Source organism: Myxine glutinosa, chromosome 11 (genome assembly GCF_964187855.1).
Source record: "Myxine glutinosa chromosome 11, kmMyxGlut1.1, whole genome shotgun sequence".
Classification (NCBI taxonomy): Eukaryota; Metazoa; Chordata; class Myxini; order Myxiniformes; family Myxinidae; genus Myxine; species Myxine glutinosa.
This window is the reverse complement of record NC_136271.1, coordinates 128,333,937-128,349,081: the sequence shown is the minus strand read 5'-3', so window position 1 is coordinate 128,349,081 and position 15,145 is coordinate 128,333,937. Positions and strand designations below refer to the sequence as shown.

Below are 15,145 nucleotides of genomic sequence, written 5' to 3'. Positions count from 1 at the left end.
GTTGAAAAAGTCAAAACTTTACATGGGGTGTACTTACTTTTTCACGTGACTGTATATATATATATATATATGTATCATATAATAATTGTTGAGAGGGAAATCTTTCTTTTCCCACTCATATCTATACTTACACAAGAGAATATAAATGTTGTTTCTTATAGGAATCCAATCTCACTCCAGAACTTTTGAATGGCCCTTTATTTGTGTATCCCTGAAGGGACCACCATCCCTTGTAACTGTACATTAGGCAATTCCCACGTTTCGACCACCGAATTGGCCTATTCCTGGGATTATGACTGTTTCCTTTACCAAGTGTTAGGACACCACTCAAGTGTGAGTCAGAATGAGTTGTGGCAGTCAAGTGTGAGTCAGAATGAGTTGTGGCAGTCAAGTGTGAGTCAGAATGAGTTGTGGCAGTCAAGTGTGAGTCAGAATGAGTTGTGGCAGTCAAGTGTGAGTCAGAATGAGTTGTGGCAGTCAAGTGTGAGTCAGAATGAGTTGTGGCAGTCAAGTGTGAGTCAGAATGAGTTGTGGCAGTCAAGTGTGAGTCAGAATGAGTTGTGGCAGTCAAGTGTGAGACAAGGTGAATTGTGGCAGTCACATGACTGGAATCTGGAGATGGTGAATCCGAATGTTGTTTTCACCATCACCAATTCTCACCAAGTTGATGCTCGATAGCTCACCATTCTTAGAAGAGATATTCTCCGGTTTTTCATCCTGATGAAAACCTTGGGTCTCACTGTTTGAATATTGCAGTCATGTGACTCCCTTACTGTTTGAATATTGCAGTCATGTGACTCCCTTACTGCTTGAATGACGTATAAAGTGCGTATGGAGAAATTCATTTTGAAAAACCTTTTTTTTTTTTTAAATAACGATTTTCGAAAATCCCCAACAGGTACATTTTTGGGTCAAACAGATCAAGAAAAGGTGATTTTGACTCTTCTGAACACCCCTTATGGAGACTCACGTTTATTTCAAAACATACACCCAAAATCCTCAAAGACTCGCCAGGTAAGATTGCTTTTTAATTGTACCTTTTTCTCCACTCAGACGTCAATCTTTCGATACTTTGTGTCTGTCTCCACACTCTTTAAGCCTCCATTTTCTCTCGCACTCCTCCCGCCGCCTAGGTGATGCGCCCTGATTTTCCCCTTTTAAAACCGAGCGAACACAGACTTACTTTTCGACCTGCCGTGCGCCTGCGGCCCCGACCTTTGCCGTTGGCCGATCGCCGGAAGCCCAGTCAACCTGCAGAATGGGAGACCTACTTCATACCTCGGTGAGTTGGTGTGAAATTGATATTTTGGTTCGATAAGTTGTGCTTTGCTTTATCATTTGATATACATAAATTGAGCGTTGCTATCTCAGGTGGTAATGAGTGTAACTTTTTCTTTATGCCTCTACCTACGAAGTCGCCGGAGGAATTATGTTTTCGGGTTGTCCGTCCGTCCGTCCGGGCTAAACCTTGTTTTTCTCAGCAACCATATGTCCGATTGAGAAGAAACTTTCAGGGTAGGAGTGACAGCCATGCAGAATGTTTTTATGATAATTGTGACGTCATTAGTCACGTGGAATGGCAGCCATCTTGGATTAAAAGCAAATAATTAAAAATGCATTTCTTGGAAACCGCTCAATGGAAAAATTTGAAACTTGGCACATTGTCAAGTATTCCCAATGAGCAACAAAAGCATGATAATGATGACATCATAGGTGAATATTTCTTCTACCGACTCCTCTCCGGCCTTGCTCCCCCAGCTCTCTCTGTGCTCTGTCCCCCCAATATTCCTTCAGGTCGCACAAGATCTGCCTGCAACCCTCTTATGGTTAAACTGCCAAAGTCTAGGCTCTCTGCTCACCTTCACTCTTTCATTCCCCTTTTCTCCCACCTCTGGAACAAACTCCCCCACTCCCTTCAATCCCACTCCTCCCTCCAGGTCTTTAAAACAGCTGTTCACCACCATCTCTTATCTTCCCCCATCGAAAACCTTGATCTTTTCTACCCCCGGTAATTCACCCCAGAGTCCTTGCAGTGTTCATATGTTTTAATCCTCTCCCACCTCCCCCCGAGTCCTCCCGTTGTCCCTGCTCTCAAATGTTGTGTTTGTGTCCTTCCCCTTCTTCCCCCTCTCTTTTGCGTCCTCCCCCCTCTCTCCCCATCTTGTCTGCCGCCCCCCTTGTTTTTTGTGTTTTGTGTGTCGGTTTGTCTTTTTATGTGATTAATGTTTGCTCTTTCACGAGCCTCGATCTTGTATACAAAAAAAAAAGAAAAAAAAAGAAAAAAAAAGTGGGATACCAGCCAAAAATGTTTCAATATAATTTCTTATCCTAAATATCTGAAATTGCATGCACATGATCTATGACCAATTTGTATTTAAATATTAAATTTATGACATCATAGGTCACAAGGTTTGGCCGCCATATTGGATTGAAGGAAAATATTAAATAATTGTATCTCTGAAACCGCTCACCCTATCGATGTGATATTTTACAAATATCATCTAACAGCACTGTTGCATATAGTTTGAAAATGATGATGTCATAGGTCACGTGGTTTGGCAGCCATATTAGATGGAAAAACGAACCCTATCCGATCAACACGAAACTTCACAAACGTGATCCCCTACCCATACATATGCAGAGTGATGGCATCTACCCGCTGTGGGACTATGCAGAGGCATATTGGTGACACAGTCGCATTGTTCTAGTTTTCGTACATGATCTAAGGCCATAGGGAGCTGCGCACCTCAGAGATAAAATACGAGAAACTTAGTGCGGAACAGACAGGGCCCCGAATCATTAAGTAATATACTATTCTTCGGAAGCAGCTTTAAGTTTGACTGTTCTATCTGCGAGCAATAACTTTGGAATGGTACGGAACCCACGGCACGAGTTGAAAAGGGCCACGGTGTACCAGTAAACTGCCTTTTGGTTTTGTAGCGTTGCTTCTTCGAGGTTTTTACAATCCTGTGCAATGTTTGTCAACCGATGGTTCTTTGTCCATGCTGCATTCTTTATAAATGCTGAGCAACAAGTGAGGGGCACCATTTTTTAAGTCTTTGCTGAACTTGGCCCGGGTTTTGAACTGTCGACCTCCGAGACTCAGAACAGAAGCTCGAACCATTAAAACACTGAGTCTGGTCGTTTTGTGCCTGACAACTGCAGGTCCAATGAATAACATTCACACCTATGAAGAGTGCCCTCCCTCTCACTTACCTTCATTTTAAAGGTGTAGTCATAATTGTAACATGTGTACGCAGTGAGAGAGTCATAGCTTGTGAAGACAGTCTGCACACTTCACCATGTCCTTCTTGTCACTGTATCACACCTTTCCTTTTCACCGCATGACCTGAAATGTACTAAACACCTTCCTTTTCAATATTGCAGACAGAAAAATAAGGAAGCCAACATTTTCAAAATGAGGACTTTCATCTCCTCTTCACGAATGACCAATGGTTCTCCTTCAAAAGCAACACGGGTCAAGTGAGCTCTAACATCCACTGCAATGTTTTACACTTTTGTTGATGTTATAATTGACTCAAAAGTATCGATACCTGTTTGGGAAGGAGCTGGGAGGAGATACTAGACATGCGGAATGAAATTTAAGTTTAATGATTGAAGCATTTCATGGAACTAGTTGCCTACACCTGCAGACTCCGGTAAGGGCAGGAAGGGTCATTCCTCTTTGGGGTGTATATATTACAGTCGATCTATGGTCGGGTCTCAGTAACATTGGGTGTGTTCATTTACCAAGTTTCTTGTGAAGAGATCACCAATTGGATTAAGCATTCGAACAAGCACTCCATTCAAAACCATTAAGGAACGGCTGGCTTGGCAAGCACTAGCTAGCTGCTTCGTAAAGGAGCACAACCCGAGCTTCTCCCTTTCAATTTCGTGTGAAACAGCAGGAGCGAGTTTCAAAAGTTCGCTACGAAAAATGCCACGGCAGCGGCAGAAAGGGCCATGTTATTAACCCAACATTTGCGGGGTATATAGAGTGCAGTAGATCTTCGCTCAGTTCTGCAAGTAAACCTTACTTCACCGATGTCGAGATTCCTCCAAATTTCTTCATTTTGTGTTATAAAGAGCATGAGCGACTGTTTAAAAAGCTAAGCATACGTGTTTGCGGTGTATAATATTTTTACTTCCTTTATAAGCTGTTGCTCCCCATGGAGTTATATTATAGACTAGAGGCTGCACTCGCTATGCCGTGTACAGAACCGGCCGTGCCACCATGGAGACCCGGCCGCCATGTTTCTGGGGGGCAACAAGTACACGGATGCGCACACTAACGCTATGGTGTCTTAGAACGAGTGGCCGTTTAAAGTTGATATTTATTATTTTTTTATTTTTTCTTCAATCTAAACTGTTACGTGCTCATCCCCGACCCCCTGGTCACGGTGTACCTCCGAGCCCAGAGAGGAGTCACGGCAGAAAAATGTGTTATTCCGTATGTCAAAGATCAATGGAGAAGCCACCCCAATGGTTACTCACAAACAAATATTGTATTAAGATCACACAAGAATAACAGTACAACAATAATAGTATTCAATAGTACAATCCATGTCCTATGATGGTACCATCAGTTTTGGTAATATAGAACTTACTGTGCTCCAAGTGAGTGAAACACGAACATCCCCAATGTCTCTTATTCCCGGCTTCAAGCCCAAAGTTGATTTGCTCCAGCGATCGACAGAACGATGTCCGATCGAGACCAGAATCCCGTTCGGATGGCAAATACAGTCCCACCGCCACAGCTGTACAAAGGCGCCCTCAAGGCGACTGGGATATCCAAAGGCGCCCTACAGGCGACTGAGACATCACACCCTCGGGTATGGACGAATTAACCTTCAAAAAGCCACGTCACACACACGCCCCAGATCGACATCTGAATGCGGTGAAATGGTCGAAAAGAGACGAAACCGCGAGCGAAGCACAAGTCCTGCGCGAGTCAAAATGGCCGACGACCCGCTCTTGAGACGTACCGGCCCGGCGATAATTCTCTTCGGAATCCACCACCAAAAACTTGACACGCAGGTTGATCGGTCACAGCGATGACAACTCGGTCGTAGGAATCCCTTTCCCAGAAACCCGAAAGTTCGCCAGTGACTCTTGCTCGCCAACGTTCGCTCCAGACCTCGGCGCGACTCGGCTTTCTTGTCCGCAGTCCGACTCACACGCTCCGCCCTTTTTTCTCCTCTTCCTCGCCGTCCGGTTCCTGTTTCATTTAAAACCTTAACTTTTAACTTTTTAAAATAGAAATATCTATTCCCTTTAAATGACAACAATAATAATACATGGAATCAGAAATGTTTCAAGTGGATGAAAACCACAACAACGGAAGTGACGAATCTGTAACAAAACGAACAATATAGTGATTGCCACTATTTATCATACATTAAAGCACCAATCTTGATTGAAGTTGGCAACCACACGAACGAACGATACATTGATTTACCTAAAAAAAAAAAGTTATATTTCCTGATTATTAATGGAGTGTAAAACAGTTCATTATAAAACACCCATGATAAAACTAAGTTATACTCGGTCATCTGGACATTCACTCTGCTCACTGTAACGGGAAGGGGGGCACAATCACATTTATATGCGGACAGTAGAAAACTGCAACATAAAAAACTGAGGCACAGTGACAAGAAAGATCACTTTCATATTAATTTAATTCATTGCAACTTAATTTATAATTCAAACCTTAATTAAAAAAAAAAAAAAAAAAAAATACAAATCAACCACAAACCCAATAAACCAAACCACCCACCCAACCACCCACCCAACCACCCACCCAACCAACCCGCCACCCACCCACCCAACCAACCAACCAGCCACCCAACTAACCAACCACCCACCCACCCACCAACCAACCACCCACCCACCCAACCAACCAACCAACCACCCACCCAACTAACCAACCACCCACCCAACCACCCACCCAACCAACCAACCAACCAGCCACCCAACTAACCAACCACCCATCCACACAACCACCCACCCAACCAACCAACCAGCCACCCAACCAACCAACCACCCAAACCACCCACAAACCAACCACCCAACCATCAACCACCCACCCACCCACCCACCCAACCAACCAGCCACCCACCCACCCAACCAACCAACCACCCAAAACCAAACAAAAACCAACTACGCACCCAACCAAAAACCACCCACCCAGCCGACCACCCACCCAACCGACCACCCAACCAGCCACGCACCCAACCACCCACCCACCCACCCACCCAACCACCCAACCAACCAGCCACCCACCCAACCAACCACCCAACCAGCCAAAAACCAACCAACCAGCCACCCACCCAACCAACCAACCACCCAACCAGGCACCCACCCGCCCGCCCACCCACCCACCCACCCAACCAACCAACCAGCCACCCCCAACCAACCAACCAGCCACCCACCCAACCACACAAACAAACAAACAAACACCCCAACAAATAAACAAATAAACACCACATCCATTCTACGCATGACCTAACAAAAATCCAAAGCAGATTGTTGGATTTTGTTGAGGCTGCATGTGTGACGTTGCTACAGGCATGTCTTAGAATTGACCTTGTGATGGTAGTCTGGATCGATGGGACCCCCATTACATCACAGGATCTCAAGATGGTACTGCCCATGCAAAATGTACAAATATATTTTGGGTCAAAAAGCCACGAAAGAAAACACCAAAGGGAAAATGTGTAGTTGTTTTAGACTTCTCGAACATCTTTTGATACGTGGGGAAAAAAGTCTTTAAGGTTTGCTATCCTTTAATGTACACCGGTATAAGGGCAAAATTAACCTGAAGCAAGAATATGTATAATATGACTTTTGTCCCACTTGGATTTAGAAAACAAACGACTTTAAAAGAATGATACTTCATGATAAGAATTAAGATAAGTCACACTGAAAAAAACTCTTGGGTCCAAGTTGGTCTGGGTCTGAGATGGTCTGGGTCCGAGATGATCTGGGACAGTCTGGGTCTGAGATGGTCTGGGTCCGAGATGGTCTGGATCCGAGATGGTCTGGGTCCGAGATGGTCTGGGTTCGAGATGGTCAGGGTCTGAGATGGTCTGGGTCCGAGATGATCTGGGTCCGAGATGGTCTGGGTCCGAGATGTTCTGGGTTCGAGATGGTCTGGGTTCGAGATGGTCAGGGTCTGAGATGGTCTGGGTCCGAGATGGTCTGGATCCGAGATGGTCTGGGTCCGAGATGGTCTGGGTTCGAGATGGTCAGGGTCTGAGATGGTCTGGGTCCGAGATGATCTGGGTCCGAGATGGTCTGGGTCCGAGATGTTCTGGGTCCAAGATGGTCTGGGTCCGAGATGGTCTGGGTTCGAGATGGTCAGGGTCCGAGATGGTCTGGGTCCAAGATGTTCTGGGTCCGAGATGTTCTGGGTCCGAGATGTTCTGGGTCCGAGATGTTCTGGGTCCGAGATGTTCTGAGTCCGAGATGATCTGTGTCCGAGATGATCTGGGTCCGAGATGATCTGGGTCCGAGATGGTCTGGGTCCGAGATGGTCTGGGTCCGAGATGGTCTGGGTTCGAGATGGTCTGGGTCCGAGATGGTCTGGGTCCGAGATGGTCTGGGTCCGAGATGGTCTGGGTCGGAGATGGTTCGGGTCCGACTTGCCTCGAAACATTTCTGTAGTATTGTAGGTGTTATCAGTCCATCAGTCACGATCATTATGACGACCAGGTGACAGACAAAAATAATCTCTCGCAGGTTTGAAGTTCATTTTTAGGGTAAGGCCCAGTGTAATGCTTGGCCACAATGGCATGAATGGAAAGGCCTTTGTTCCAAAGATTGAAAGAGTTGCAAAGAGACATCAACTCCGCCTGTCATGCCTGTGCCTGTCTAGCCCTACAAGCAGGGCTGTATGGCTCTCTTTTACCATGGGTCTTATTGTAATGGCGACAACAATAAGACACATGACATAAAAGAGAGCCATACAGCCTTGCTTCTTGTTGTATGCCTGTCCGCCACTCTCGATGAATCTGACCAAATTCCGACCAAAATTTCTACTTTTAAAAAGAAAAACACAGAGTACTCACCTGTGAAAACTAACATCCTTCTTCTGGTTGCTACGATTTGTGCACTCGTAGCAGGCACAACTTTTCGGCATCTTGCAACTAGAAAATATTCGCGACATAAATAGGTCATGTACATGTAAATGTACGTTGTCAACAAATGTTGCCCCCCAAAACATGGCTGCCGGTCGTCCTTGCCGGCACGGGGCCATGTGGCGAGTGCGCCCTCGAGTCTATAATATAACTCTATGTTGCTCCCACAGAAACGCCATTATAACTACTGGCAACGGTACCCACCCTACTAGTGGGGCTTCAATTGGGAAGCCCAAATGAAAAGGCAAAATATCAGACATTGAAGGCTTTTTTATTTTAAACGATTCATATAAACATCCGTTAAATCATATCACACGCAAATCATCAAAATCTAAACAGTACATGGCGCCCATTTTGAAAAAAGATTGAATTCTGCAAAACGGAAGCGGCTGCTACACGTCTTTCTCAGTCGCACGTTTATGTGTGAAGAGTGAGTGTGTGCCGAATCTGTAACACAGAAGCGGCCGCTACACCTGTTTCTCAGTCGCTTTGCACACGCTGCCGTGTTACTTCGGAGCCGCACTTTTATATAGGAAGAGTTCGTCAGGAGTCGATATACTCTCTACTGGTACGTATAATTTCAACAAAAGCCACATCACTGTTCATATCGGTAAATAATATTCCATTGTGGTGGGCACAAGGGGCAATAATTCCGCGCACCAGTGGGTGGCGCGAGCATCCAGGTGGGGGACGAAAGCACATGCCCCGCCTTTCGACCGATCGGCCATGCCCAGGGACTAGGCGTGGCCTCGGCACATAAATGCGGGCTCTAAGCTCGAGCCCGCCCAGTGCTGAAGTACGAGCTTTGAATAAAGACTCTTTGTTATACAAACGCGTTGTGGCCTACCTCTCTGGCAATCGAGTCGTGTGTGCGCAGCACCACACTGGTGACCCCGATTGGTTCAGCCGTTGCTGACCACCGAACGCGCCATGGCCACCAACGCCATCGCAGTCCAACTCACGGAGTTCTGGGAAGCGCAAGCCGACGTTTGGTTTTTGCAGGCCGAAGCTCAATTCCAACTCCAAGGCATAACGGCGGACGAGACCCGGTACTACCACGTGGTCGCCACCCTTGGGCCCGGCACTGCCGCCCGAGTCGTGTCCATCCTTCGGCGCCCGCCGGGCGACAACAAGTACGAGGTGCTCAAACGTCTCCTCATCGCCACGTTCGGGCTCACGGAGATCGAACGGGCCGACCGCCTCCTGGACCTTCCCGCCCTCGGCGACACACGACCATCTGTCCGGATGGATTCCATGCTGTCCCTGCTTGGCGACCAGCCCCCGGAATTCTTATTCCGAGCACTTTTCTTACGCCAGCTACCTGCACAGGTACGCCTCGCGCTGGCCGGTTCCAAAATAAAGGAACCCCGCGCCCTGGCCGTAGAGGCCGACAAGCATTTTGCGGCCTGCGACACGCGGTTGGTATACGGTGCTGCCATAGTGGATCCCGGTGCGGAGGCTCCAGCGCCCCCGGTTTCCCTCGTGGCTGCTGCTACGCCCCGTCCACTACCACCGCCGCCACCACTACCGCCGCCGGCACGGCCGCCGCGGCCGTTACCGCCGCAAACCTGGTGCTACTACCATGCCAGGTTCGGCCGCCAGGCTAAAACGTGTCGCCCGCCGTGCTCTTTTGACGGGTCGGGAAACAACCGGCGCTCACTTGCGGCCATGAGCGTCGGCCATTCCGGCAGCCTCCTTTTCATCACGGACACCTTGTCTGGGCGCCGTTTTCTTTGTGACACAGGAGCGCAGGTGAGCGTCCTCCCCGCCTCCACGTCCGACAAGCAAACCGCGGGCCAGGGCCCCGCTTTGCTTGCCGCCAACGGTACACCCATCCGCACATTCGGGAAGCGTTGCCTCTCCCTGCGGTTCGGAGGGCAGCGCTTTCAATGGTCGTTCGTGACCGCCAGCGTGCCAATGGCACTGCTCGGTGCGGACTTCCTATGTGCGAATGGGTTGTTGGTCAACGTGAAGCGCAGACGGCTCGTCCAGGCCGAAACCTTTAGCTCGCTCGCTTGTTCGCTGAGCGGCTCGTTGAGCGGCTCACTGAGCGGCTTGCCAAGCAGCTTGCTGGAAGGTTCCGTCCCGGCGAGTTTAGTTTGCACGCTTCCGGCAGCGGACGCCTTTACCCGCCTCCTCGCCAGTTTCCCGGCCCTCACGCGGCCCACCTTCTCAGCGGTGGCCACTAAACACAGTGTGGAGCACCATATACCGACGGTCGGGCCGCCGGTCTATGCCCGGGCACGCCGACTCGAGCCCACGAAGCTCGCGGTGGCGAAAGCGGAGTTCGCCATGCTGGAGCGGCTGGGGATCGTACGGCGCTCCAACAGCGCTTGGGCTTCTCCTCTGCACATTGTGCCGAAGCCCGGCGGGGGGATGGTGGCCGTGCGGGGACTACCGCCGGCTCAATGATGCCACCACCCCCGACCGCTACCCGGTCACGCATATACAGGACTTTTCCGCCCGGTTGGCAAACACGACCGTGTTTTCCAAGGTGGACCTCATCCGGGGCTACCACCAGGTCCCCGTCCAACCAGACGACGTCCTGAAGACGGCCGTCATCACCCCTTTCGGCCTCTTTGAGTTCCTGAGAATGCCTTTCGGGTTGAAGAATGCGGCCCAGGCATTCCAGCGGCTTATGGACAGCACCTTGCGCGACTTACCTTTCCTGTTTGTCTACCCGGATGACATCCTAATCGCGAACGCGTCCCGGGAGGAGCACCTGCTCCACCTCCGCACGCTTTTAGAACGCCTGGGCCAGCATGGTTTAATCATCAACCCCGCCAAGTGCCGTTTCGGCGTTGCCACCATCGACTTCTTTGGGCACCGCATCACCAGGCACGGGGCCATCCCTTTAACGGCCAAGGTGGAGGCGGTCATGGATTTCCCGCGGCCCGCACGATCAAGGGGCTCCAGGAGTTCCTGGGCATGGTACATTTTTACCACCACTTCGTGCCCGACGTCGCCCAGCACCTCCGCCCATTGCACGAGGCCCTCCGGGGCAAGCCGGACAAAGGTGACATCGCCTGGTCGGAGCCGATGGCCGCGGCGTTTGCGGCGCAAAGCTGGCCCTGGCCGACGCCACCATGCTGGCGCACCCAGCGCCCGATGCACCGATCGCCCTCACCACCGACGCGTCGGACTACGCGGTGGGCGCGGTGCACGAGCAGTGGGTGTGTGGTGCTTGGCAACCGCTGGTGTTTTTTAGCCGGCAGCTTCGCCGGCACGAACGCCGCTATAGCACCTTCGACCGCGAGCTGCTCGGGCTCCACCTGGTGGTCCGACACTTCCGCCATCTGCTGGAGGGCTGCCCGTTCATGGCTTTCGTTGACCACAAGCCCCTTGTGTTCGCGATGGCCAAGGTCGCCGAGCCATGGTCGGCACGGTAGCAGCGTCACCTCTCTGCCGTGTCCGAGTACACGATGGACATCCGTCACATGGCGGGTAAGGACAACCCGGTGGCGGATTGCCTTTCCCGGTCTGTCGTGCACGCGGTCCACCTCGGGGTCGACTATGCCCGGATGGCGGAGGACCAGACCGCCGACCCCGGCATCCAGGCCTTGCGGACCGCCGTCACGGGCCTCCGCGTAACCGAGGTGCCATTCGACGCCGCGGGCACGGCCTTCCTATGTAACGTCTCCCTCGGACGGCCTCGCCCCATCGTGCCCGCTGGCTGGCGGCGCCCCGTTTTCGACGCCATCCACAGCCTGTCCCACCCGGGCACGAAGGCATCCCAGAAGCTCGTCGCGGCGAAGTTCGTCTGGCATGGCCTCCGGAAGGACGTCCGCGACTGGGCCAGGACGTGCCTCGCGTGCCAGCGCGCAAAGGTCCACCACCACACCCAGGCCCCGTTGGCCCCGTTTGCAGTGCCCGAGCATCGGTTCGACCACGTGCACGTCGACTTGGTGGGACCTCTGCCCCCCTCGCGGGGGTTCACCCACCTCCTCACCATGGTAGACCTCACCACACGGTGGCCGGAGGCCGTCCCATTGGCGGCGACGTCTGCGGCTGATGTGGCGCAAGCCTTCATCGCCACTTGGGTTGCCCGGTTCGGTGCCCCCTCGGACATCTCGTCCGACCACGGCCCCCAGTTGACCTCAGAGCTCTGGGCCGCGGTGGCGCAAGGGCTCGGGGTGAAACTACACCGCACCACGGCCTACCACCCCCAGGCCAATGGCCTGTGCGAGCGCTTTCATCGCTCAATGAAGGCCGCACTCCGGGCCAGCCTCCGCGATGGCGGCTGGGTCGACAGACTCCCCTGGGTCCTGCTGGGCCTCAGGACGGCGCCCAAGGATGACCTGCACGCATCCTCGGGGGAGCTGGTCTTCGGGCAACCACTGTGGGTACCGGGTGAATTTATCCCCAACTCCACGGCTCCTTGGTCCGCGGCGCAACAGCGCTCTGCCCTTCAGGAGACTGCCCGGAGGTTCGCCCCGGTGCCAACGGCACACCACGGTTGCCCGCTTCCCACGTCGCCCCGGAGCTTCGCATGGCAAAGTACGTCTTCGTCCTGCACGACGCCCACCGGGCACAGCTACGGCCCCCGTACGACGGGCCCTTCCACGTGCTGGAGACCGGGGACAAATTTTTCACCATCGACATCGGCGGTGCCCCGGATCGCATTTCCGTGGACCGCCTCAAGCCGGCGCACCTCGATCTGGACCACCCCCCGCAAGCAGCTCTGCCTCTGCGTCGAGGCCGCCCCCCGGCGGTCGGACCCCCGGCACCCCCCCGCCCCGCCAGCCCGCTACCCCCCAGCCCTGCACCCATCGCCAGGGGGCGTTTCGGCCGGGTCATCCGGCTTCCCCGCAAACTCACCCTTCAGGTGCGCGGGAATTATCGGGGTCGCATGTGGTGGGCACAAGGAGAAATAATTCCGCGCACCAGTGGGTGGCGCGAGCATCCAGGCGGGGGATGAAAGCACATGCCCTGCCTTTCGACCGATCGGCCACGCCCGGGGATTAGGCGTGGCCTCGGCACATATATGCGGGCTCTAAGCTTGAGCCCGGCCAGTGCTGAAGTACGAGCTTTGAATAAAGACTCTTTGTTATACAAACGCGTTGTGGCCTACCTCTCTGGCAATCGAGTCGTGTGTGCGCACAGGGCCGGCGCTACCATTAGGCCAACTAGGCAGCCGCCTAGGGCGCAGAGATCAGAGGGGCGTATTACTGAACCTTAAAGGGTCACAGTTTTATATAAATTATTGTTTTAAGACTGGTCACAGCATACTGAGTGCCCTTTAGTTCAAAATGATTTGTGTGCCAAAATATTTTCTTTTGTATTTGCGAAAGATAATCAAAGATTGTTTATTTAAAATTTTGATTTTGCATATCTAAAACTTATTGCTCAAACCAAAAACTGTTTAGTTTATCTGTAATTTCCATTCACACACTCATAAAGGGCCCACTTTCATTATTTTGCATTGCAAACCACATGTAGTGTCATATTTTTTTAAGTGAAAGCCCATTTGCCCCAAAGCGTGGGGTAACAGGGCCACCAGGGGCGGATCCAGGAATTTTTTGACGGGGGGGGGGGGGGTGCATGAAACCATAGCGCTGGGGGGAGGATAAAGGGGGGGGTCTGGGGGTCCTCCCCCATGAAATTTTAAATAACTGATCGTCAGAAACGGCATTTCGTGAGTTTCTGCAGTTTCTGCAGTTTCTGCAGTTTCTGCAGTTTCTGAAGTTTCTGCAGTTCCTTGTGTTCTTCCCTGGTCCAACAGTTCAGCAGATTTACACCGCCTGCACCCTCATCCTGGATCGAAGGGGGGGGTGCGCACCCCAGCACCCCCCCCCCCCGGATCCACCCCTGGCCACTGCCATATTAATGGACATTGCGCCTTTAATATTGGTGCTGTTGGCATCTTGCGGTACTTAGTCTTGCAATTTAAAATAAATTTAGCAGTTTCAAGTTTTCTGCTTTTTATTTTTTATACAAAACATCTGTTTTTAAAAATCGAAGTTGGCAAAAAAAAATGGGGGGGGGGAGGGGATGCAAGTAGCTGGCCTTGCCTAGGGCGCAAAATAGTCTGGTGCCGGTCCTGTGTGCGCAGCACCACACCATCGTGTTTGGAAAAACTGGAAAATTGGAAAACTTGGAAAAATTAGCGAAACAATATAGGGGGTCCCAGGGGGTCCCAGGATTACCCACCTAAAATATCGTTGCGATCTGTTCAGCCATTTTTGCGGTACCTTCGAACTGACAGACAGACGGACATTTGGTGAATTATAGTTAAAGATAAGCTGTTTATACACGTCATCACTGCAGGAAAAATGCCTTGGGGAAGTGGGACTTTATTAGTATTAATATTGTTTTGTGATAACATTAACAATATGCGATTATCATTATTTTGTTATTAAAAGCGTCTTTGGAAAAACGCCACGATAAATCTTCTTTGGACAAACGCCACGACAAAGCTAATTTAACATTGACATACAACTCAACGTGCAACCCCATTGACGGCAATGACGGGGAAAACCCGCTCGGGGGAGAAAACCCCCTTGGGGAGGGGGGGGGGGCAAATGAATGCGCTACAACCTTCATTGTGTAACCCTTCGTCATCCTGTCAAGTTTGGTTGAGATTGGATAAGTAACGACAGAATGTATTGGCGTCAAAAATTCATCAGACACAAATAAAAATGGCGTATTTTAGTATGATAACTGCTTTTGATGATCTGCATGTGCTATTTGGTCTTCCTAAGAGAGTTCCATTTTGTGTCATGTCAATGTGGTGCAGCAATGAAAGTCCCGATGACAACAACGCCATGGAAGCGAAGCAGTGGAGACACAAAGGTCCCAATCCCAACAACGCCATGGAAGTGAAGCAGTGGAGACACGAAGGTCCCAATCCCAACAACGCCATGGAAGCGAAGCAGTGGAGACACAAAGGTCCCAATCCCAACAACGCCATGGAAGCGAAGCAGTGGAGACACGAAGGTCCCAATCCCAACAACGCCATGGAAGCGAAGCAGTGGAGACACAAAGGTCCCAATCCCAACAACGCCATG

General features: G+C 51.0%; 1 long non-coding RNA gene across 1 annotated transcript; it reads left to right on the top strand.

The window, feature by feature from the left end:
* The first annotated feature begins 1,204 nt into the window (after window positions 1-1,204).
* LOC137436269 (uncharacterized) lies at window positions 1,205-14,922 on the top strand. The gene is made up of 3 exons (XR_010986232.2): window positions 1,205-1,282; window positions 3,388-3,483; window positions 14,875-14,922. It is a non-coding gene; the product is annotated as an uncharacterized LOC137436269 (long non-coding RNA).
* Window positions 14,923-15,145: the final 223 nt, after the last annotated feature.